The sequence below is a fragment of the Topomyia yanbarensis genome, chromosome 2, assembly GCF_030247195.1.
Source record: "Topomyia yanbarensis strain Yona2022 chromosome 2, ASM3024719v1, whole genome shotgun sequence".
In the NCBI taxonomy this organism is placed as follows: Eukaryota; Metazoa; Arthropoda; class Insecta; order Diptera; family Culicidae; genus Topomyia; species Topomyia yanbarensis.
This window is the reverse complement of record NC_080671.1, coordinates 146,594,231-146,619,913: the sequence shown is the minus strand read 5'-3', so window position 1 is coordinate 146,619,913 and position 25,683 is coordinate 146,594,231. Positions and strand designations below refer to the sequence as shown.

The 25,683-nt window shown below is 36.0% G+C and overlaps 1 protein-coding gene across 13 annotated transcripts in view; it reads right to left on the bottom strand.

Moving 5' to 3' along the window:
* The window catches only part of LOC131681656 (ubiquitin-conjugating enzyme E2Q-like protein 1), a 205,060-nt gene that overhangs the window by 104,931 nt on the left and 74,446 nt on the right, over positions 1 to 25,683 (bottom strand). Inside the window, exon 2 of one of the 13 annotated variants that reach the window (XM_058962589.1) lies at positions 6,711 to 6,766. The exons of the other annotated variants lie outside the window; for them this stretch is intronic. The gene's annotated coding sequence lies outside the window, so the exon portion shown is untranslated. The remainder of the gene's footprint in view (positions 1 to 6,710; positions 6,767 to 25,683) is intronic. 13 annotated transcript variants of the gene reach the window in all.

Here is a 25,683-nt window from a genome sequence, read left to right as displayed (position 1 = left end):
ACAAACTCAGTCAAATAAACGGTATAACGCTCCCATAAGACGCTATTGAATTTTTAGTTTATCGGACCTCCGGTTCCGGAGTTACGGGTTGAAGAGTGTGGTCAATGACTGGTTCAATTTTTTACTTTTAGCTCAACCAGGATTTATTGATTCCTTTTATGGCCCTTAGTAATTCTGCAAATTTTGGTACCGATCGGTTGTGTCTACGGACCCTCCAAAAATTTCAAAGTTTATATGGAATTTAGTATGAAAAATCGGTTAAAATTAAAAATAAATTCTTAAAAAATCACCTCATCAATCAATTCATGAGAAAACTATATACTTCTAAAGGTATTCTTCTTCTGAACACATTCGCGGAACATTGTAAGTTTGTGAAAATTCGCTGAGAAAAGTTATTAACTAAAAAAGCAGCATGGCTTCAAAACAAGTAGATTTTATTATTAACCATAGCAACCCTGTTTGAATACACTCAGGTTTTTTTACGCGGGGGATACATGCCGCGTAAATGAAAACCGCGTAAATGAAAACCGCGTAAATTTCAAAATCCGCGTAAATGAAAACCGCGTAAATTTCAAAATCCGCGTAAATGAAAACCGCGTAAATTTCGAAATCCGCGTAAAAAAATACCTCGCAAAAAACGCGTAAAAAAAACTTGAGTGTAACTGCATCTGCCATACGGGAGCGGTGGGTGGTAAACCCAGTTTACACTTGTATAACGATGAAGCTATTCAAACAGGGTTGCTATGATTAATAATAAATCCACTTGTTTTGAAGCTATGTTGCTTCTTTAGTTAATAACTTTTCTCAGAGAATTTTCACAAACTAACAATGTTCCGCGAATGTGCTCAGTAGAAGAATTCCTTTAGAAATATATAGTTTTATCATGAATTGATTGATGAGGTGATTTTTTAAGAATTTATTTTTAATTTTAACCGATTTTCCATACTAATTTCCATTTAAACTTTGAAATTTTTGGAGGGTCCGTAGACACAACCGATCCGTATCAAAATTTGCAGAATTACTAAGGGCCATAAAAGGAATCAATAAAGCCTGGTGGAGCTAAAAATCAAAAATTGAACCAGTCTAGTGGTCATACAGCAAATACCCATATGAACTGGTAACCCTAATATGTCCGAATGATGTAATACATATTCAAATACGTTCAACATTACTTGGATTTGCGGGTCTACATCACTAATGACCAATTGATGTAGTTTTGACCACATTGGTCACCTATGACGGATCTTGATGCCCCTTGGGAACTCGCCAAGTTCCCGAGCTAATGTCACACCTATTTTCCAGCAAACCCTTAACCGATGTTTTCAAACTTGATTTCAAATGAAAGATATAATACTCCCATTGACTGCTATTGGATTTCATTCAGTTCTGACTTTTGGTTCCGGAGTTACAGGTTGGTTATAGCGGTCTCAAAGGAATCTCTCATATAAACCGGTACAATCGTAATACTTCATAGGTTTAAAATCTATTGAAATGAACATCAAATTACTTCGATTCGCAGGCCTAGATTATTGCTGGCGAATCAAAAATTATTGGAATGTATTGTCCACTATCGATAATTCCGGAAGTCCGAGGGTTCCGGGCAAATTCCAGATCTAAAGCCACTTCGGTAACGACTGAACTAAATTTCACTAACCAAGTCTCAAATGGAAGGTATAATATGAAGTTCGGTGTTGAACCCTCCATCTACCCCTCCACCTCTTACCTGTGAAGTCGCCCCCCCCCCTGTCTCACCCCCCATCCTCTCAGATCAACCTTCTACATGCATCTCCTTCATCCACTCCGTATACTAAAATAAGTTAGATGATTCCCGACACATCCTCCCCCTCCTACTAATTATATTCCGTCCCTTCCCAAGAAGCATTTCTAGTTTTATAGCACACTACAAGTGCATTCTAAGTTTTAAGAAGGGCTTCAAGAGTACCATAAAACGTTAATTGTTACTAGGGTTCTCCACCATGAAGTTAACATGAAAATAACAATAAACTCACGCTGATTAAGCTACATTAATATTATATTTCACGGTGTCTTTTTTTAACAACTTTATGCAAAAAAAATCAGCATCTCTGAAACTTCAGGATATGAAAGAATGGGCTTTCACCTTTCATTTGAAACCAAAATCAAAATAATCCGTCGGGGGGGTCTAGAGTAACTTTTTTTTGAAGTTTTTTCGAGAAAACATAGATTTTACAATGGAACTAGTTCATATTTCTGCCCCTAGATGGTGCTTTGGACATTCGGACAACACTAAAAGTAAGAATCTGATAGATTATTTAATTGTCTACAACTTTGTTACCAACTAAAAACCGATTTGAAATTATCCCGAAAAGTAGCTTAACATTTTAACGAATTCTAAGTCTAAGTTAGTTTCACAGAAGACCTAGTGGTTTGTCAATTCACAAGCACTTTTTTATTTGCCAAATAGTTGTGTTTAGTTCAACAGTGAATTCAGCGGAATTTGAGAGCTTGGAAAGTCTCATCTTTTAGCTGAAAATTATAATTCCCTGATACAGGGCACCATTCATATTTTTGGGATGAGAAGTTTTAGATAAGTGTTGACCAAACTAGTATGATATTAATATTCTTTTTCATGATGGTAAGTGATTCCTCCCTCAGAAACAGCTTTTTCAATTATGTATACCTTCTTTTCAATTTTTTCGATTTTTCTCAGGGATGACTGATAACTATTCTTACATGAATCTCCTACTCTGTTAGCATCTTCGTATAAAATTGACTTGTCCTGAACTTCAACCTTTATATTTGAACAAACTCAATGAAACTTTTAACGCACCATTGCAATATTTCGCGGATTTCATTGCAACGCTTGGTTAAAAACTCTGATTATCCGTTTTCAAATTTAACTTAATGTGACAAACAGTGAACCAAAAACTTTGAGTTTTTGGATCAAGATAATTTTTTTTGATATATTCGAGGACTTCTATGTGTATGAGGTTATTGTTGTACTCAAATCATATTTTGTTTTCAAAAGTAATACATATCGCATAATCTAGGATCAATTTAGTAACCATATCTCGCATAATTGATAGGAAATGGCCGTAAAATCCAACTGCCACAATATGCTTTGCGGAGAAAATTTGAATAAATCGTTTCACGCTAACCACAAATATGAATAGTTACTGCTGTGGTTTGCGTTAAATTAGAAACGGTGTGTCCCAACATTTCGTCTTGAACTGAATTATAATAGCTGACTTAAGCGATCATAACCTAAATTATACGACGTATGGTCCTTTCTAAAACATAAATGTAAGCAAACTCTTGTAACCAAGCAATACCTTCGGATGAATGGTAGTCCCTCCGAACCTATCGGGAAAGATTACAAACCAAAAGCACAAATAGTTTTCTTACTCTACCAAACATCCTTATTTTCAGAAGTTCAATTCGTTGACAATTCTACGTTATGAATCCCGTCTAATATTTTCATGCCACTAAACCCATTTTTTTTTGGTATTGTAATAAGTGCGAGAAAACATATTTCCAAACCACTAGGCCTCGTGTGAAACTATCTTACATATAACTTTGTTAAAATCTTAAACAACTTTTCCGGATGATTTCAGATCAATTTTTAGTGGTCAACAAACTTGTAGACAATTAAATTTTCTATCAAATTCTCACTTTTAGTGTTGTTCGAATGTATAAAGCGCCATCTAGGGACAGAAATATGAACTATCTCCAGTAGTAAAACCTATATTGTTATGAAAAAAACTTTAAAAAAATAAGTTGCTTTGGACCCCCCGACGGATTATTTTGATCTTAGTTTCAAATGAAAGGGGAAAGCCCATTCTTTCATATTCCGAAGTTTCAGAGATGCTGAATTTTTTTGCATAAAATTGTTCTGATAAATACACCGTGATTTGTGTTTGTTTCAAGTGTGTCAGTATCGACATGTTGCTTATCAGGTTCGTGACAGTCGTGCAGTTATATATGCTCATCAAGTGTAATAAGAATGAAATAGACATTTCCACAAGTAGTATTTCCACAATGTTATCAAAGTTAAAAATAATCGAAGCTCTTTTTTGACGACTGAAAACGAATCTGATGCGACTCGCGGTGAACAGAAAAAATATTCATTCAAATATCCATGTTATTCATTCAGTTGAATATTGTACAATATCTTCATTTCACTAATTATCTAGGAAAATGTTTTCAAACGCCGGTAAAGCATATGAAACAACAATCATCACCACTTACATTGTGCCAGGGTCTACTTTGATGCGTTTGATTCGTTGCTGCATGGTCGCTTCGTGTAATAATCGGAGACGAATGAAAATCTGCATGGATGAACCGGCGGTTTGTTCGTTTGACGTTTTCAGCTGCGTCACTGAATATTGAAAATGAATGCGGCTGAATATGATCAATTTTCATTCAATGAATTTGAATATTTTTAACTTTGAATGTTATGTTGAACATAACCAGGCATTAATGTGTGGATTAAAAACAGGTTTTTTGTTTTAAAAGTTATTAATTTATTAGCCTTTAACCAATCTTTTCTTGGAAAATTTTGTTCGTAAGTATTTTTTTTGAGACGATTACGAAGTTTTGGAGAGTTGTTAGCAAGTGGAATCAGAATATATTGGCTAAATGGCACGTTCCCCGTACATAGTCGGGGATTTGTAATTAACAGCAAGTGTAATTAACGATGCAGATCGTATTACTGTTTTGAAACAAAATAAGATATCAAAAGCGAAATCTTGGTCAAGTTTCTTCCACATTGGTTCTTGCGGCCAACGTTTGTTCAAAGTTTTGCAATAACTATTCTATTATCCCGATTGATATTAAACTATTTCACCACTTTATAAGGATTGACATGGTACATGAGTAGGGGAGAGAGGGTAACAATGAAACATATTTTTTCTACAATTTAATTTTGATGATAATACATGTTATTTGTGTAATCAAAAGTGATACATAGTGCCACTATATTGTTAACTAATACATATATTTTTTCCAGCTGGTAAAATTCACGGGAAATAACATTTTTTGGATAATAAACAGTTGGTGGTAAAATGTATCAGTGTGCCCCATGGGTAGGAACTATGAAACACGATGTCGTCTATAGTGAAATATACTACTTATAAAATTTATTCTTTTGTTTTGACGAAGAATGATCCTAACGCTTTAAATTAAAGTTATATTGAGGCGAAAATCGTTTGTTTACGAAAGAATCCACTATATCATCGCGTAACATCGAACCACCATATATGCATATTAGCTGCAATCCTGAAATAAGATACAATTTCTACAAAATTTGGCCAAATTGTCTAATTTTGCACTATATGAGTAGTATTTACTGTGGAAAATCGGAACCCATTGACATTTTGAGAAAGACCACAAAAACATACAAAAATCACTGTTCCCCATACGCCATCGATTCACAGTTACCCAATGGGTCTATTCATGAAAATTGTGAAATCACACAGAACCATGAGTAGTTACCAAAAAACTTTGTTCGCGGCAAATGTTGAGCTTAAAATTTGCTATAAATAGCAATAGACTAAACATTTATTCAATGAATGGTAATTCATAAAGATGGAATAATGTTTATCATTGCATATTTACTCTGGCTATCACAAAACAAACAAATATCCATTAAAAAAGATAGAGTTATCAGATCTCTTCCAAAATATAGCAACACGTGTAAAGAATTAGAAATTGTGAAATATGAGGGAATTAGACGATTCCGATCATGCATTGTGATTTTATTGCGAATGTTTCATAGTTCCTGCTGATCCACTGTTACCCTCTCTCCCCTACATAAAAACTGTAGTAGATACATCCTTACGTAGTTTGATAAAAATTACATACTTTAACGTAAATTTTTTGATTACGAAATATTTTCTATGAGGGAAATATTTTTCATTCCAAACCATTGAGGAATTGAAGCGCCTATAAAAATATTTTTATACAAATTTTAGGGACCTAATAGTACAAGTTTTGTATTGTTTAAGTATTGAATTTCGCGGTTGGTCGAGTCCCCCAAGCTCCCCTAAATATAGTGTTTATTATGAAGGGTTAATCTAGTGCCAACCACTTCTTCCTATAGCTTATCGACATATTTCAAAAATATTAAATTTTGCAAACACTCCATTCTTCCCGGTATGACAAAAAGAAAATGTTAGGGCATCTTTTCCTGGCATTGAATATAATTTCTGTGTTTGCTTAATCTCTACGATTTAGCACTAAAAGCTTCATGGAAAAATAATTTACTTACCACACAGTGCCATCGCTATCACTGGGCAGTAACACAAAGAAATATAGAGCATAGCGCTGGTGGGATGATGATGAATTTTCATCCAATGATGCATACTGCTCACTTCCATGTAGACAGTACTCGAAAACACACCATATAATAGGAAACTGACAACCGAAACGAATCTCTTTGCTCTGCCGGGATCATGCGAGCGTTCCTACAAAACCGAAACCAACAGGAATGTGGAGTTGCTTCAAAGACACCGTATCCATCATTCCTGACACAACTTCCCGTTAGATTTTTTTTGCTTTGGTGAGGAAAAGTGCAAACATGAATGAGTTCTTAACATGCTAGAGACGAAAGATTTATAGCTGGCTGTTTTGTTCAGGCAATGGGAAATACTAGCTTTTAAGTGCTTTTTTTCGATTGACTGATATGTTCCTGTGAGAAAGAGACATATTCCGGTAAAATCATAAATCCATACCAATAAGTGTCATTCACTTCCGGGCTGCATTTCCAGACGTTGGCTAGTTGGTTTACCTGAAAATAATGAAAGAAAGGGTTTTAGATTACTACTAGTTGCCAGAAGACATTTTTTTGTGAAAATATGGTATGAGTTATTGCAAATAAATTTAAAAACACATATTGTCTGACCAAGTTTTTTGTCCATCGCGCGAAAAATTTAATGTTCAAATAATGACCCATCAGAACCTAACCATTTCGTACTGTTTAATTTGGACAGTGTTCCGGGAAAATAAAACCCCCTCCCCAAGTACATTTTCTGTGTACATTACGGGACAGCAATTCCAAGTTTCGCCATTTCCGCACAGCTGAAAACTGCAAAAGAAAAAGATTCACCGACACCCATCTGGCGGAATTGACTAACTCCGCAAATAAATTATGCACAGCAATGGCTAGCGTACTTCCCAAAAAAAACCCTCACCGAATGACACGTAACAGGCACCCGAAGTTGGACCGGATTTCGCTATTGTCGTACACTGCGACACACGTTTGCATGTATCTACCGGCATACTAAACCACGTGCTTGGGACAACCAGCAGACTCGAAGATGTGTACATATGCAAATTAGAATGTAGGTAGATCGAGATGAAATTCGAAATCCGCAGAATGAACTGATGACGATTATTAACGCCTTGGCAAGCCACCACAACCGAGCGGTCCGTTGGCCTCCTTGATTTGTTTTGTGCCTAGGCAAACCGCCCGGCCTGGTTGTGTTATATTATTATTCAAATTAACTTCTGTTTCGTGATACGGACGGGTGAATCTCGAAATAGGTTTCTCGACTAGTTGGCTGCAGTTGGGGCGTGTGTTTATGTACTTCGCAACAAGGATTGAAAAGTGGATCATGCGGGGGGCTTTCTCAGAATATTTTGTAAAACTAGAGATTGATAGCACCTTGTTGGAGTTGTGATTTCAAGAGTTTGTATTTGCCTGTTATTAAAATGGTTCATGTAGCATTTGTTAGTCGTTAGAGCATATTGCTGTGCTGGTATAGCTCGATAGGAAGAAACTACGTTGGTGCGTACCGTAGATGATACGTATACATTTTGCCTCCATAGTAGAGTGCTATACACAGAAGTGAACCCAAGTTTTTCAGTACTAGTGACATCTTTGTCGAACCATGCATATCATTACCATATTTTGACACAAGCTCCTTTTCCATCAACATTTGAAGCTTGTAGACCCACTTTTGCGCTGTCCAGGATTGCGTGCTGCATTTTGTTCCAAAAAAGTTTATAAGCTTGCTTGCATTAATGCAATTTGTCATCACATTCTCATCACATCAAATCAGGTTAATTTGCAATATGCTAGTTTACAATGTGTCCTTTCGAAATGTGTAGTGAATGCGGCCCATTATTTAAATTGTGTTGGCGTGAAATGCATATGCAAAAAAAAAACGACGCCTGTGGAAGTGGGCAACTATTTGTAGACAGAAATGGGCCACTTCAGTAACGCCGTTCTTTGCGCAGTAAAGTATTTCTATGAGTTCTGCAAAAGTCCTGAATGTTTTCTTTTGTTTTATTTTCTTATTTAGGATAAGGAGCCGATTTTGACTTTATTAAGGTAAGAGCGACTCTATTCCACGTGTACAAATAGGCGACAACGTCTTCAGTTCGAACTTAAGAAGAATATAATAAAACTTACCTGAAAGCGGCTCAATGCTTGTATTTGAACGCAATGAAATCTCGAGTACCCCAATAATCGCACTACCATGTTTGAACAAAGATGGCAGACGATGCTCAAATCAACGTAGGGTGGTGTAATAGAAACAGAGCAAAAATAGGCTCATTACCATATTTTTTCTCTTTTTCATTTGTTAAATAGCATCCGCAAAAAAACCCACATCTATATTTTTGACGAATCGTGGCTCTTTTCCTCATTGTAGCCTGTCGTTCAAATTCGTCATTTTGAAGATTTGCCATATTAAATTTTCCATTTAAAATACATTTTTAAATCCGCCATTTTGAATTTTGCAAATTTCAGAACGAATTAGTAAACTATGCATGTGTCTTGCTTGAGAAAAAAAATTCGGTTGTCCAGATCTTCCTACAATTTCAAATAACGAAAACAGAACACGTTTTTTAATTAAAAAAAATCAAAACAATAGTGGAAAATGCGCTTTATGTCCGTTTTCGATTAAACAAAAATATCGGATTAAGTTTGATTTTTTGTGTTTCGAATTCATCTCGTCAGTAACTAGCACCAACTGGGTGTCTAGTTAGACGATGTATCTAAACTAGTACCCAAATTAGCACCAGTTAGAAATAACAAATTCCGAACAGCTCGCACGACACATGTGAACTAGGGTTCGCAGTACCGACCCTTTTTGGCGAGAACCGGTACCGTCGAGCCCTCAGTACCGGTAGTACCGGTAAAGTACCGGTACTCGAATATTTTTTAAAAAAATCGGAAAAGCCTCCAATTTGAGATTGAATGCTCAAACTGATGACCTTATTCTCAGATGATTGATTTGTGCTGATCAAAAAAACATGTTTATTGTTTTTAATTGCGTCGGAATGGCATAACTCATTTCAGCAGAAGATATATTTCGTATGCGGCACCTTCTTTTATTTCGAAATCTAAGCCACTTTGAAATCAATAACTGCTAAGCGGTGCGACGTTTGTCGACTTCAACAGATGGTAATTGTAAGAAACCCTATTAACAACAGTAAATTAAAGCGAGAATGGCAGTAAATCCGGGCAGGTTGCTCGCTTTTTCTCTCTTGCTTTTCTGTACATTGGTTTCGACCTGCATACCAAGGCTCTTTGCTTTCCTGTAAACTATGGAGCTTTGCTGAATTTTCCGATCAACAATAATTACAAATCGCCTCATTTGAAATAGTTCACCAAGTCTAAAATTGTTAGCTACTAAATCGCTGTTCATTCTTTTATAAATATAGGTTTAAGAGCAAACCAAATACAGATATGACTTAGACCATAGTTTTATTACGCAGCACCCAGTGAATAATGGAAACCAATCAGAATGTTGCTAATAAAAAATTCATAGCAAATTTTACGTCTCTTGCGCAAGATGTGAATATTTTGAAATTTAGTACAAGATCGTTAAAATTTAATTTCGACAAAATAAAACAGGAATATTAACATACCGTTCAGTACAACGGGAGCAAGTAATGTTTAACTTTTAGAATTATTATGATTACCTCATTTCCCCACAAAGGTGTTAGCTCAGCTATTTATCAAGAAAGTAATTAATATAATTACAAGTCATTTTGCAGACCGATATTTTGAAACAGGTCCCCCTAGAGATTTTCATAAAAAAATTGTACGGTACCGAAAATACCGGTACTGGCTTTTGTTCAGTAACGGTATTACGGTACCAAAATGGGTGGGTATTCCCGAGATTTTCGGTACCGGTATTACCGGTACCACAACTTTAATGTGGACGTCTAAAGCAACTGACTTGTCCCAGTCTACTTTCTACTTCTGCCGCAGTCAGACGTACAATCGAGCCAAGTGAACAACAGGCCTCTCGATCTAGTGTGCATTGTCTCTAGAACAAAGGAAATATCGGATTATTCTTGTCATCATGAGTAAAGTTGACGAAAAAGCTCTACTCCGACCCAACGCAGCGGTCGTTGACTTTAAATTTTGTTTAAAACGACCGAGTTTTAGTGAAGTGGAATACCTTCTGAAGGTAAAAATGCAACTTAGGCTTGCGGAAGTCTTGTACCTTCAGTATCATCATTTTCGCAATGTAGTGTAAATATCATTCAACACGTTAGCACAAGCCGAGCGTTTTGTTTTGAAGAACAACTTAAAACACGTGGTTGAAAGTTGGCGGGGACAACGTTGGAATTAAGATTCCCGTATACATTGAGAATGATTATACAGATGTAAGGTTATATGACCTATCACCTCGTACCCCTCCTGAGCCAATTGCAAAATGCATGTAGCAATACGGAGAAGTAGAATCCGTTACACCTGATACTTGGACAAACTTCTTCCCGGGTACTCCTAACCAGTGGTGCAAATTTTCATTTTCAAATGCCAACTTTCAGTTCAATCAATCCCAACCATGATTCAAATTCAAAGCCTCCCTCAATTAGGGTTCGTCGCGGTGCGGATGTGGGCGGTAAATGGATAGTCCGCACCGCAACCGCAAAAAAATAATAAAACCACACCGCTTACCGCAACCGCACTGCATTTACCGCACCGCACCGCGCGGTAATGCGGTAAATGCGGTAAAATTCTGTATTTTTGAAAAGTGTGTTGAAAAATTATTAATTTTTTTGAATAACCAAATATAATAAAATATTACTCTTATTTACACGTACATTAACTTTGACGGACTCCTCAGAATGTAACATTTATTAAAAAATTAAAAAAGTTGACACTTTGCAAGTTTTATTAATAAAATTCCGTACATTTTGAGATAAATACTTTCGAAACAAAGTAAATCTTAGCATAGCACTGAAGTCATATGAAATGTAGCTGTACTTTAGGTTGTGGTACCGGTAATACCAGTACCGAAAATCCCGGGAATACCGACCCATTTTTGGTACCGTAATACCGGTACTGAAAAAAAAGCCAGTACCGGTATTTTCGGTACCATACAATTTTTTTTTATGAAAAATATGTGGATTCTCTAGGGGGACATGTTTCAAAATATCGGTCTGCAAGATGACTTTTAATTATATTAATTACCTTCTATAAGTTAAATATTACTAGCTCCCGTTGTACTGAACGGAATGTTTAAATTCTTTATATTGTTTTTATTAAATTTTAACGATCTTGTACTAAATTTCATAATATTCACATCTAGCGTAAGAGACGTAAAAATTTGCTATGATTTTTTTTTATTAGCGACATTCTGATTGGTTTCCATTTTTTACTGGGTGGCACGTAATAAGACTATGTTCTAAATCATGTCTTTGGTTTGCTCTTAAACCTTTATTTATAAAATAAAGAATCGCGATTTAGTAGTTAACAATTTTAGGCCTGGTGAGCTACTCCAAATGGGGCGATTTGTGATTATAAGTGATAGGAAAATTCAGCAAAACTCCATAGTTTACAGGAAAGCAAAGAGCCTTGGTATGCAGGTCGAAACCAATTTACAGCAAATCAAGAGAGGAAAAGCGAGCAACCTGCTCGGATTTACTGCCATTCTCGCTTTGATTTACTGTTAGTAATAGTGTTTCTTACTTTTACCATCTGTTAAAGTCGATAAAAATCGCACCGCTTAGCAGTTATTGATTTCATAGTGGCCTAGATTTCGAAATAAACGAAGGTGCCGCATACGAAAAATATTTTCTGCTGAAATGAGTCATGCCATTCCGAATCAATTAAAAACAATAAACATGTTTTTTGATCAGCACAAATCAATCATCTGAGAATAAGGTCATCAGTTTCAGCATTCAATTTCATTTTGAAGCTCTTTTCGAATTTAAAAAAGGGCTTCAGTACCGTAGTACCGACTCTCGACAACAAGGGTCGGTACTGCGAACCCTACATGTACTTCATCATTATACATACAAAAACATTCTTCCGCAGCAATCAATAGGAAAACTTTTAAGTTCTCTAAATTAATCAAAAGTTCTTCAATTTAATCAAAATTCACAGTTGAGAAAATGGCACCGTAAACGATTCATAATTCCACGATTGTCAAGAGGAATCGGGAGAAATGATGCATTTTTAAATTGGATTTGACAGTGCAATTCAATTGTTTTTCAATGATTGTATTGTGCATTTTATATATTTGAAAAGGTTCGCTTGTAAATTTTTAAAAGTGTTCAAAATATGTCGTAAAAATACTGATGCCAAATTATATTGGACACAGCTTATAGATTTTATTTCTTAGTAACAGATTGTTTTATCATATTAGAATAAACAAAATGTAAAAAATCAAGTAGCGATAGTTCGAATACAGATTATATTCGGATTTATTTTCCAATCATTGTCAAGTCCATCAAATGTTTATTTTGTTTCCCTATTGTAAGGTAATAAGTTTCGTCGTACTTAAATGGTAAAAGTCAAAGTTTTAATTCACTTTTTAATGCAGACTGCAAACTTATCAATTATTTTTTTAAGTGCGGTTGCGGTAATACCGCGCGGTAAATGCTCATTTCCCGCACCGCATCCGCAAGAAAAAGTGTCTTACCGCACCGCAGTTTTTGCGGTGCGGGTGCGGTAAATACCGCGCGGTTGCGGTAAATACCGCAACCGCGACGAACCCTACCCTCACGCATTCACTTTCAAGTTGGCGGGTTTTTCATAACTGAATTGTACGTCTTCATTTCAAATTGATGCTTTTTCATTCACCAACCAAAGCTGTCATCTGCTATGTAGAGGCCAGTTTAGGTTAAATGTCGTCATGTTTTGCGTTTTCAAGCTTACATGGACAGTAAGAACTGTATATTCAGAGTAGTTTTGCTTGAAAAACCTAGTCAATACCCCAGTAAAGAGATATTCACAGGGTCAATGAAATTGAAAATGAATGGAAAATGATTGAGCAGGTCGGCTGTTTGAATGGATAATGGAAACGAACAACTGCGAATTGAACATAGTAGGGCATGATTTGAGAATTTTTCCTACTTCAAGTTCAAAACACACTGTTGAAAATTTGCAGCTCTGCTCCTAACAGCGTTTTTGTAGTGAGGATGCGGGTTGAAAGGCCTATACCATCCTACTTGGCAATAAAACTCAATACTCACGGAACTACAATTATGCAAACTACGCTATGCACCCATGAGGGGCAAACTCCTACGTGCAAGTATTGTAATCAGACAGCTCATCATGGAGAACCTTGTGCGGAAGATGCAGAGGAAAATGCATCTCAACCGATTGCCAACTCATCTACGGCAAACCAACCTAAAACAGAGTTTTCAATACCAATGCCTGAACCACAAACGGTGGCCAAATTTGTGGCAGCTGTTCAGACCATAATGACAACCGCAAAAAAATCATTCAGCACCCCAAAAGCAACTGTAAGCAACTTCGGCAACGAATGCAGTAACAATGACGACGGATTTACACTGATCAACAATAAGTGGAAGAAGCAAGGGAGAACATCTGATCCCGGACACCAGCTTCGACCGGAACGTGAAAAACAAGAGCGAATTAAATGACCCCCCTGACGATGTTTGCAAACAGACCTCGCGAAAAAAGGTCTCCGCTCGCAATAAAAAGTTGCGCACACGAGATCCAATTAATTAATTCTTGTTTGTATTTTTATTTTTACATGTATTGTAAACGTATAAAAGATCCACGGCTCCGTTAAGTTACCGCTATGAGCCGTGTCAAATAAACGAATTAAAAATAATAACTAACTTGTCCCGAGTGTTGCTTTGGGAAGCAAATGTAGAAGTTCTGGTTTGCTGACGAGAAGGCGTAATTAAAGGTTTCAGCGTAAAAAAATCAGTTGTTTTGTCATTTTTTGTAGAATGTTGGGTGAAGCGAATTGATCGAAATTTTTGTACATTCAACTGTATCATTTCAATAACATGCTGTAATTTTTTCATGCAAAAATATCTACAAGCGACTCGGTGATGAAGCTTTTTGTGGAACAACACGATTTGCAGTGTTAACTGCCATTCAAAAACTACTTGGCCGATTCATTTCACTTTGCATACACATTCTATGTTAAAAATACCTAACCCCTACGTTGAGGTTTTGAGATAATTTTTCAATTAAGGCGTTTTTTTGCTAATAAAATGGCGCAATTGCTATTTTTCAAGACAAATTCCACCGTTTTATGAGTGGAAAGCCCCCTTAATTGAAAAATTATCCCAAAAACTCAACGTAGGGGTTTGGAATTTTTCGTATAGAATGAGCATGCAAAGTTTGAAATAAATTGGTCAAATAGTTTTTGAATGGCAGTTAACACCGCAAATCGTGTTTTTCCAGACACGTTCCACAAAAAGCTTCGCCACCGAATCGCTTGTAGATATTTTTGCATGAAAAAATTACAGAAGCAACTGAGCTTATCCGGCTTAATCAGTTCTTGAAATAGTCGATGACGTCTTTCATAGAAGCGTAGCGTGCTAGGTACATAAATCTGTCGTGCCGGACTTGGGAAGCGCTATCTTCTGTGTGTAATTTGTGCGATATTCTAACTAGGTTGTACATTATTCAAATTTTTAATGCCATGATATCAAAAATCTTTGGGTTTATCTATTGGTATCTATTCTTAGAAGTATTTCGGGGCGACATGCGCAAAAAAAATTGAAAATCTATCGCGAGATGACTGAATTATATGCGTTTAAAATTGGACCACTTTTCGTTACATACCATTTTTGTAGAATTTGCAAAGTGCACCCCGATATCGAAAACAAAGACGCAGTCCTACGAGGAAATTGTGTGCATAGAATTTGAGATACAATGTTTTGAATGCAATGGGCGAAATCCGGATGACACACACCCGGCGGATGACACAGCACAATTGATACTTATAGGGGAGCCCGGTGCTAGTTGGCGGTTGGGGTAAGTTGGTGAACTCCCTTTTTCTCTGTGTCTATTAGACATGTAGCGCTGTCTCTTCTTGTGTACCTCAAGTTATGTGAAACCCGTTGTCCAATGTGGTTTTGTTGCAAAACGATTTGTTTGGTGGAAGTTGTGGGTGATATTGTGTTTTCAAGCATACAAAGTAAATTTTCAAAATTTTAAATGCTTTGCGTTATTTAGGGTGATTTTCAATCTATTTCCCGATGTTTACATTTTTCGATAGCGCGTGAAAAGAGCTTTCAGTATCCGTATAGATATTACTTCAATCCACAAACAAAAGTTATTTTTTAAATAGTTTTGAATAAAATATGCGGTTGGGGTAAGTTGGCGGTGCTGCACGCGGGGCAAGTTGGCGGTACTATTTACAGTGCAAAAAAGTTATCAAAAATTTTATTTCTGGAATTCAATCCAAAGTAAGAAAATCTTTTTCTTGTGTATCTCGCCAATGGAGGAGACATTTATTCCGGCTAATTGCATGAAGAATTTCGAAAATTTGCTTTTGAATAGGCAGTACGCGTCAAAGTCAAAATGCCGGGGTATTGAAACTGAAATATAATAGCGAATGTCGGTTAATGTACGGTTTTTCTCGAAAAGACATTCAGCACGTTCCAAAAGGACCCTTGAAGTAATTGAATCTCCATTTGATTGCTTAGTTTTTAACGCATCAAACACTTAAAAAAATTAGAGATGTTGCCAACGGTCTGCTCTTTCATGCCGCGTGTTCTATTTTGCAAGATCTACCTACATCAAAGCGATCAAAATTGAAAACTAAAAACACCGCCAACTAGCCCCGGTCTCCCCTACTACTTATAGGGCGAGACAAACGCACCTAAGAAAGGATTTTTTTTAACATTTCCTCATTTGTTGCGCCGTTGTATACTGTACAACACCTTCAGGAACTCTAGCGAAATCTTCTTTGAGCATCAGTGGCTGCTCATTTAGGGAGCCTTCCATGTGAGTGCCGCAGGGTTGAAAAAAGTAATTATGTTTCGTAGAACTGTTAGCGTCATAATTTAGGTTCAAAATCAATTATTGCATATTAAAATGACAAGAAAAACTCCTGAGTCGATTCGCAATCCCATCAGGAGTGTTTAATCTAAATTTTAGGTTAATCGGACAAGTCTAGCTATCGGACCAACGTAATTGAAGTTATAGAATTATTCGACTATTTACATGGGGAACACCCACTAACTCGCATTTTCACCGCTAGGTGGCACTGTGTGCATCAGTTGATCACTTTAAGTAATAATAAGAAAGATAATTTTATAGCCTACAACTTTGGCAAAGACTACGAATAAATCCAGCTTAAGCAGATGTTATTAAAATTTTATCGAAGCGATGTCTGAGTCAGTTTTGCATGGGGCCGAACTGCGTAAGTAATTCCCACAAACTTCTTTATTTTGCGAAATGACGGTTGGGTTTAGCTGAATAGTATATTTGGAAGAATTTTAATACATAATATCAGGCAGATTTTGACTAGAAAATCCATATTTAACCGCGTAGATGGCTTTGACCTGGCAGCAGATCAAAGCGATGGCGGGCAATCGCCCAGGATGGAGATCTTTCACAACGGCCCTTTGCACCACCAGGGGTGCGCAGGAATAAAAGTAGTAAGTAGTAGATGGCGCCAATATCATTTTTTTTACGGTGTGAGAAAAAATCTATAAATTTTCTACAAAATTGTATAAGAGACATATGTCAATAATTTATCTGAACATGCTTATATCCTATCGTCAAAAATGTTAGTGATGACGCCCTCTATTCTATGAAATATGAGCCTAAAATTTTTAGCCAAAAGATAACTGATATGCTGTAGAAAAAATTCCTCTGAACATACTATTTAACTGAAAAAGACTCAGATGCCACTTCGATAAAATTTTAATAACTTCTCCTACTAAAGCTGGATTTATTCGTTGTCTTTGACAGAGTTGTAAGTAACAAAATTATCTTTCTTATTTTCACTTTTTGTGATAGATTCATGCACATAGTGCCACCTAGCGGTGAAAATGCGAATTGATGAATATCGTTGATTTTTCGAAAATACTTAATTTTAAGTAAGGTTGACAAATTATTAACAGTTCAGAAACAAAATTAGTCTAACAGATGCCTTTTAAAATTTCTTTTATAACATGTCACTTAAGTCAAAGGATGGTAATACAAAGTGTACTTTTAAAAGGGAAAAAAATGTTTGAAAACTTTTCTAACGGTCAAGATCACATAATTTCGAAAGCATCAATTTTGGAGTTTTAACAAGCACGAAGAAGTTTTCCAACATAAAATCTTCTAGAAGCATCTATGAAGAATTAACTCTTCAAAAATAGTAAGACTTGGTGTTTTTCGCAAAACTGTTGATAATGTCGTTTAAAACAACTTTGTTGAACATATGAAAGCTATATAAATGTAATATATTGAGATATAAAACGATATTGAAGAACTTTTCTTAAAGCTAGTTCTTTTCAATAAATGTTTTATTGTATGCTTCAGAGACTATCTTGAATAAAATGTGAATTGTATTGTTTTACACGGCAGTTGAGATTTATCAATTGCAGTAAACTCAGAAACATTTTTTTATAAGGTTTTCTTTCGCATTTAATGTAACGTATTTCGATATTCTGAATGCAAGGAATATTCATGGCTTCAACAAAATTAGTTATGGAATGTCTTCAACAAAGTTTTTCGTTTTGATTACATAGGCTTATATAGGGTCTTTCGGATCTATTTTTAGATTAGAAAAATTCCAAACCTGTTTGACGGTGGTTGGGAATCGAACCCAAAAGAGCTGCGTACAAGGCAATCGACTGATGAACTACACTATACTCGCTTCATTCAATAAAGTTGTTTGAAATAGCATTTTCGAAAACTTTGCTGAAGACATTAAATCTCGAACTAAAAAAATAAATTATATTGAATTACTTCTAGGAGGATTGACCGCCAAAGTTATTTTTATTAGATAAGGTGCAGCTCAACATTGTAATATTCTTCGAAGATACTAAACATCCAAAGTTGAGAATTTCGAAATAATGTAATCGTGACCGTAAAAAATGTTTTCCAGCGTTAATTTTACTTTTCTTTAATAATCACAACTCCAGAACGAGTTCTCGTATACAACAATTTATTACACCATTCAACACTCAAATATTTACCATTAATAGCCACTAACATGAAATATTTTATGCTTTCCAATGCTACTTAGAGGCTATTTGTAGAATTGATATTAACAAAAAATGAAATGACCATAAAAACCGATCCTGACCTGCTAGACAAAGTGAAAACGTCGTTTTTCATTATTTTCCTTCTACTTTCCAAAATATTATTGTCGTTAATCATACTGACTTTTTATCTCAACTCTATACATTCTCAAAAAAAATTTATCAAATATTAAATTGTATGCAATTTTTGTATTTAACGGTGAGCAAGATTACATTAAACTGTGCTTTCAATTCGAAGAAGTGTCCCTAATCCATATCTCTTCAAAAAAAAGCTCTTGATAGATTGACGACTATGGGGCTTCGACTAAGAGATCAGTTACAAGATCCGATTTCCATAATTTTCCAAAAGTCGCCATGATGTTTAAACCAATAGGTCCTCAACGTAGTAATCAGACAATATACTTCCAAAACTATTATTGTGCAATATTTAATTAAATTAGACATTTAATTGAGGTTAAAAGTTATATTAACGAAATAAAAAAAAAGTGGAAGACAAGCCAGACGATAGTAAAGTAAAAATGTGGTCACCTATTTTTTATCGAGCCATGGCAGGATGCTACCAGTAGAAAATGGTAAAACCGATAGCCTGTGGCAAAAAGAGTATGTAAAAAATCTTTATCAGCAGCAGATCATACAAGCACCTTCGTTTTACTCACTTGTGCAAAAAGAATGTCTTGACATCTAATGAGGTGCATCGTAATAATAAATCCACCAACCAGGCCACACATTTCAAAAATTGTCTTCACAGTATATTGCCTTGATATGAAATATACTGAATAGATGCTTCGTCGATTGCCTGCAAACACATAGCGTCAACTGATTTTACGAATCTACAACTCAAGATTGGCGGCTGAAATTGACATGGAATGAGTGATAGTGAAACATTTTTTAGAAATCGGAGTTTTCGCTTTCCAACTATCGGAAATGAATATTAAAATTCGAGTAGATTCTACAGATTTTTATATGTTAGAGGCTGGTTGAGTTTCTTAAAAAATCGTATGCTACGTTAACCGATTTGCGTGTAAATTTCCCCGGCAAATGCTGCGTCCGCCGCCTTCAAACACCTAGCGTCAACTGATTTCAAAGTCTCCCGAGAATAAGCTCCGCCCATCTTCAAACTCTGCAAGGATGATATTACAAACAAATCTGCAGTGAACTTATATTTAAAATTTCATAAAACTTCAAAGTGTGCTGTTGGTGCTCCATATTGGTGGCTTTGCGAAATTAGTGGAATTAGTTTCTGCATTTGATTGATAAATGTAAAACATTATCTGGAGTGGTACAAGGCTAAGGAGGTCAATGTCGAGCCAAAGGATTTAATTCCGTTGAACGCACCGTGAGTGAGTGAGAAATACTGGGCCATCATGAAGAATGGCTCCGAAGACATCCTAAGGAAGTGAAATCGGAAGTAAAAATGGTCGGCATCTAGTCTGAGCAGAATAAGGGACATTGTATTGATTTCGAGAAAAAACGAGTTTAAAAATTGAACCTAAGCAATTTATAATTCGAAATTCGACGAATAATTCGATATTAATTTTTATCATAATTCTTGCTAATGGTAATATATTCCAAATCTGGCAAAAAACTGATATAGCTAAAGAAATTATTTATCCAATGCTACCAATATTTCACTTTTTGAGATTTTGCGACTTTACACCGACCCAATTAGCAACAAATGCATTTCCACACCAAAAAAAAAAAAATTGCCCAACCGTTGTACAAGAAGTTATAAGCAATTGTAAGAGGAAGTTACGTTCATTTGGAAATGGCTAGGAAATTGAATAAAGCGAACATGGAAAATGTTTAATAATATGATTTATTTCAAAGATTGAAAGGTTGAAAATTAACGGCTGATTTCGACGTACTAATTCTTGTGATTCGATTTGATTCCGCACACTTTTTAAAAATTGTTGATGATGGATGCACTAAGCTTTATTTATTCAAAATGCATACTAGTTTTATTATGACACATATTTTGCCCGTCTACAGACAGTTTCCTGGCAGACAATCAATAGTAGGAGAAAATTCGCACGTACTAACGAAAGCTTCGTTTTTTTAGTTTATCGCGTTTCCAGTCGTTCCCTAGTGAATCGTCGATCGCTTGACCGGAGATTGAAACATTCCCTGTTTTACGCTCACTCACTACATGCACTGCCAAAGGATCTTAGCACCGCTCACAGGAAGAGATGGGGAAGGCCATCAGCACATCACCCTGGTGAGTAGTTTGCCGAACAGCTTGACTGGGCAACAAAGTTTATTGCCGCAACTATAAAGTATCGGTTCGTGAAGGTAGAGATTTTCGCCTTTGTCAAGAAAGCGAGAACCGAACAGAGTTGGATGCATTGCATTGAAATGGCGATAAACAGTCGAGAAGCGGGTACGATCCATTCCAGGGATAAAGTTTAATCGACAGTGAATTTGCAAATAGTGTGACTAGATTCTGACGATCCAGCAGAATTCTGCGACGATGGCATAGGATATGTGTCTACCCGAGCAGAAGAAAGTAACTTGGTAATAATAAATTCAGTTATTTAACACCAAATTATATAATATTAAACTGATGAGGCCGAATAAGTGATATAATATCAAAAATGTGTTCTCGAATATTCGCACAAATTATAATTATTATACATAAGCAATACTAAAACAAGGTATAACCAGTTTAAGGCTCAGGCAGTAACATATTGAAGAAACATATGGTCGGTGTTAAGTCAGACCGGACTAAGTCGCAAAACATCGAAAACTGAGATAATGATAGCACTGGATAAAGGATATCGGCAGCTAGATTCGACTTTTGCCAGATTTGAAATATGTAACAATAAACAAGAATTATGGCAAAAAATAATTTTCAATCATATTGTAAAGGATGCTACGATTCAAATTTTAAACTCGTTTTTCTCGAAATCAGTATTTTGTTACTTAGTCCGGTCTGACTTAACACCGACCATATGGAGTAGGTAACTAACACCAAGTTATGACACGATACCATAAAATAGTAGGCTCAAATTATCGGCCAGTTATTACCTCCAGCTCGGGCCCACAGCACTGAACCGTGATGATCCGTCTACGGAATCGGGATTGACGCTTTGAAGTAGTTCGCACCACAAAGCGGTGGGTGATGTTCCACCCGGTTTTAATTTATCGTTTCGAGGTGAGTGCATTATTTATGTCAGTTTAAACACATACTCGCCTCGCACTTTCACGTTCACACATGGTCATGCATCAGATTTATGCTCCGACACTCTGATTGATGTAGCATGAGTTGATGCTCCATGCACGAATTACCATTTTGAATTTTCACCTCTAGGATAATGAAGCGGTGGAACCAGATGTTGTTGGATTGGACTTTTTTTCGCAACGTGCTGTTTTTCTTCTGATGTTCTGTGATATTCGACCTGACCCATTCATAGTGATGGACGCTGCTTTAATTTTTGTTCGCGTGCATGCAGATTTCGGCACTAGCGTCAAAAGGATTACAAGGCAATGCACAGTGGTCCCAAAGAGCAAAAAAGGGGGTTTTTTAGATTGCGTCAAAACGGTTGACTTTAGCAATATGGTGTCTTTGAGAAAGTTTCTTGGAGTATAACTTCCCTTCTTTCTGTCTTATCAGATTAATGATTAATCCCCCTAATAGTGAGTTACGGAATTTATTTTCTCCAATTATTCAGATAGACAAATACTTACTCCAGCAAAGTTGTTGAGAAACTCGTTACAAACATTTTAATCGAAGACTTCAACTCTCTATCTTTTAAGGTTTTTGAGATACGGGACATTATTTGTAAAAGGCCCCTCAAAACAGTTTTTTCATCATAAGTTTTCTTCTAGATTTTTTCCATTATATAAATGTTCTAGAACATTATCTGGACTATCAAACTGCATTACTTTGCCGAAGACGGAAACTTTCTATCGCTAGTATGTGTGGAGATATTTACGTTTTTTGATTGAAAATAGCTCTTTTTCCAATGCCAATAACTTTTAAACGGGCAAAAACGGGCAAACCACTTTGTAAACAAATTAAAGTGGAAGAAAAGCACAACAAATATTACTGTTAGTTTTTTTATTTCGATTATAGATGTTTTAACCTTAAGGTCATTCGCCTCTTCTGGTTAGAAAAATCTCTTATGAAATATGTCTAACCCTATGTGCGGGGTCGAGACTCGAACCCAGGTACGCTGCGTACAAGGCAATCCATTTACCAACTACGCTACACCCATCCCCTACTGTTAGTTCTGAAATAAAGGGTTAAAGTCGTAATAATTATCCTTTCTTACTTTTATAAGCACGTCTTGAGTAAATACCCAAGCAACCAAAAGTTAATATAAAGGAACTACATAAGCTTCTCGTTTTAAGTAATTTTGCAATACGTTTTATGTTCTAATAGCGGGTTAAGCAGTTCTATTAAAGCTTGAGCAGCTTGAAAGTTCGCTAAGAACTTTTTGTGAATTTTAAAGTGTGCTTTTTAAGTATTATCCGAACTTCTGTTTGCTTGGGTCAAAAGTTACAGTTGTTCAAAAACTCAATGCATACGCCTGACACCGGAAACTGACAATTCCCTTGCGCCTACTTCATAACAATGGCGCAGGTGCAACCAAACGGCGAGTAATCAATTGCATTTGATGACGGGATGAGACAAACTTCAGCTCAAGTATTTCCATGGAGGGCCGCCTTGGGGAGATCTGATTTTTCCAGCATTTGTTGTGCTTTTCTTGCACTTTAATTTGTTTATAAAGTGGTTTGCCCGTTTTTGCCCGTTTAAAAGTTATCGGCATTGGAAAGAGAGCTATTTTCAATCAAAAAACGTGAATATCTCCACACATACTAGCGATAGCAAGTTTCCGTCTTCGGCAAAGTAATGCAGTTTGATAGTCCAAATAATGTTCTAGAACATTTATATAATGGAAAAAATCTAGAAGAAAACTTATGATGAAAAAACTGTTTTTAAGAGGCTTTTTACAAATAATGTCCCATATCTCAAAAACCTTAAAAGATAGAGAGTTGAAGTCTTCGATTAAAATGTTTGTAACGAGTTTCTCTACAACTTTGCTGAAGTAAGTATTTGTGTATCTGAATTATTGGAGAAAATAAATTTCGTAACTCACTATTAGGGGGATTAATCATTAATCTGATAAGACAGAAAGAAGGGCAGTTCTACTCCAAGAAACTTTATCAAAGACACCATATTGCTAAAGTCAATCGCTTTGACGCAATCTAAAAAACCCCCTTTTTTGCTCTTTGGGACCACTGTGCAATGTGCCGAATGATGAAAGCAATCCCGATTTCTGCAATTGAGGCAGGGCCGTCTTTAGTCCATTCTGGAACCTCAGTGGAAAGATATTTGTCCAGATGTTAAATAAGATAAAACGTTATGTAGATAGTTAAGTTCGGAATATCGATATTGAACCAATGATTTTTAAGTAGTTTCATAATATTTTGTCACTGGAACGTGACGTAATTAAAATATAGAAATGACTTGATATTGTTAGTCACGTTCATGCAGAACTAAGCAAACAAAGTTACACGAATAAAGCGTTAAAGCTTTGGATTATTTGAAAGTTTATTGAATTTGTCATCCACATGAATCCAGATTGTAAATTTAGCATGAATTTCAACTTTATACTAAATCCAAATGATACGCATTATAATATGTTTGGGAAAAATGAAGTTTGTAAGGCCCTTTTGACGTAGGACTACGTCTTTGTTTTCGATATGGGGGTGCACTTTGCAAATTCTACAAAAATAGTATGTAACGAAAAGTGGTCCAATTTAAACGCATTCTATTCAGTCATCTCATGATAAATTTTCAAATTTTTTGCACATATCGCCCGAAATACTTCTAAGAATAGATTCCAATAGATAAACCCAAAGATTTTTGATATCATGGCATTAAAAATTTAAATAATGTATAACCTAGTCAAAATATCGCGCATTTACAAACAGAAGATAGCGCTTCCCAAGTCCGGCACGACAGATTTGTGTACCTAGCGCGCTGCGCTTCTATCAATGGCGTCATCATCGACAATTTAAAGAGCGGATTTGGCCGGGCAAGTTCAGTTGCCTGTTGAATGGCAGGCGGAGCGGATCACTGCGTTGTGTGTTTTCACAGCCAATGTAGCTGAGTTAGAAGTCCGTTACACTGGCTGTGAGGATACGCTACCCAGTGCCGTCTAACACGCGACTGAGCTTGTCTGTTCAAACACTATGCTTTCTTTTGTATTGTGCTCGTTTCCAGCACACTATCGAACACATTTTTTCTTTCACAAAATCGCTTGTACATTCGAGCACCATTTGGTTAACATAGTTTCGTGGTATTAGTTGCTCTTTCGCTTTACCCATCATCATCAGCGTTGACTCATTTTGCTTTGTGCGCTTGGGTTCAATGTTTGAGGCGAATGTGTAGCTAGCAGCGTTGTCAGATTGTTTAATATCATATCGATATAACTTTGAATAAAAAATGTATGATCCAGTATTTTGACAGAAACCAGACAGAATTTTAACCAAATGATGAAACACTACGGCAATTTCGGCTTATTAAGCATCTTTCACACTAGTAACTTTAATTATATACAAAATCGGTATATATCGGTATAAAAAATAAAATATGAATATGAAACATTCGATGTTAATTGGTTGTGCTTAAACTATACGTATGAAATATATTTGATTTATTGACTAAGAGAATAAATATTTTACATTAAGTAGTATAGTTCTACGTCTATAGTTCATGCAACCCCATAGGCTGCCCATTGTAGTTTTTTCGAAAAATGCGAAAATAAACCTGTTTGCCAATGACACTGCTTTGTCTAGTATCGGTAATAATTTAGATGATAGCATTAGGCTAATGAACGTTGAGCTGATTCAGTTTAGTGATTGGTTGAAGTGAAAAAAAAACTCAAACTAAACATTTCCAAGACCTACTATATGCTTGTAACTACGCAACAGATGAATGAAAGTAATGCAACGATTGTAATAGATAGAGAGATGGTTGAACGAGTTGTTAATATTAAATATTTTGGTGTACCATTGGAAAACTGAGTTTTAATGAGCACCTTAACTGTACAATCGGGTAAGTTGCCAGAAACTTTGGCGTTCTTTGTAGGATTAATAGGTATCTCACATTAGACTCAAAAATACCTGTTTACAAGATCATTGTAGCTCCTCATTTTGATTACTGTGCTTCTATTCTGTTCTTAGCTTCCAAGAAACAGCGTAAGCGAATGCAGATTCTCCAAAACAAGGTAATGCGACTGTTACAACGATGTGATAAAC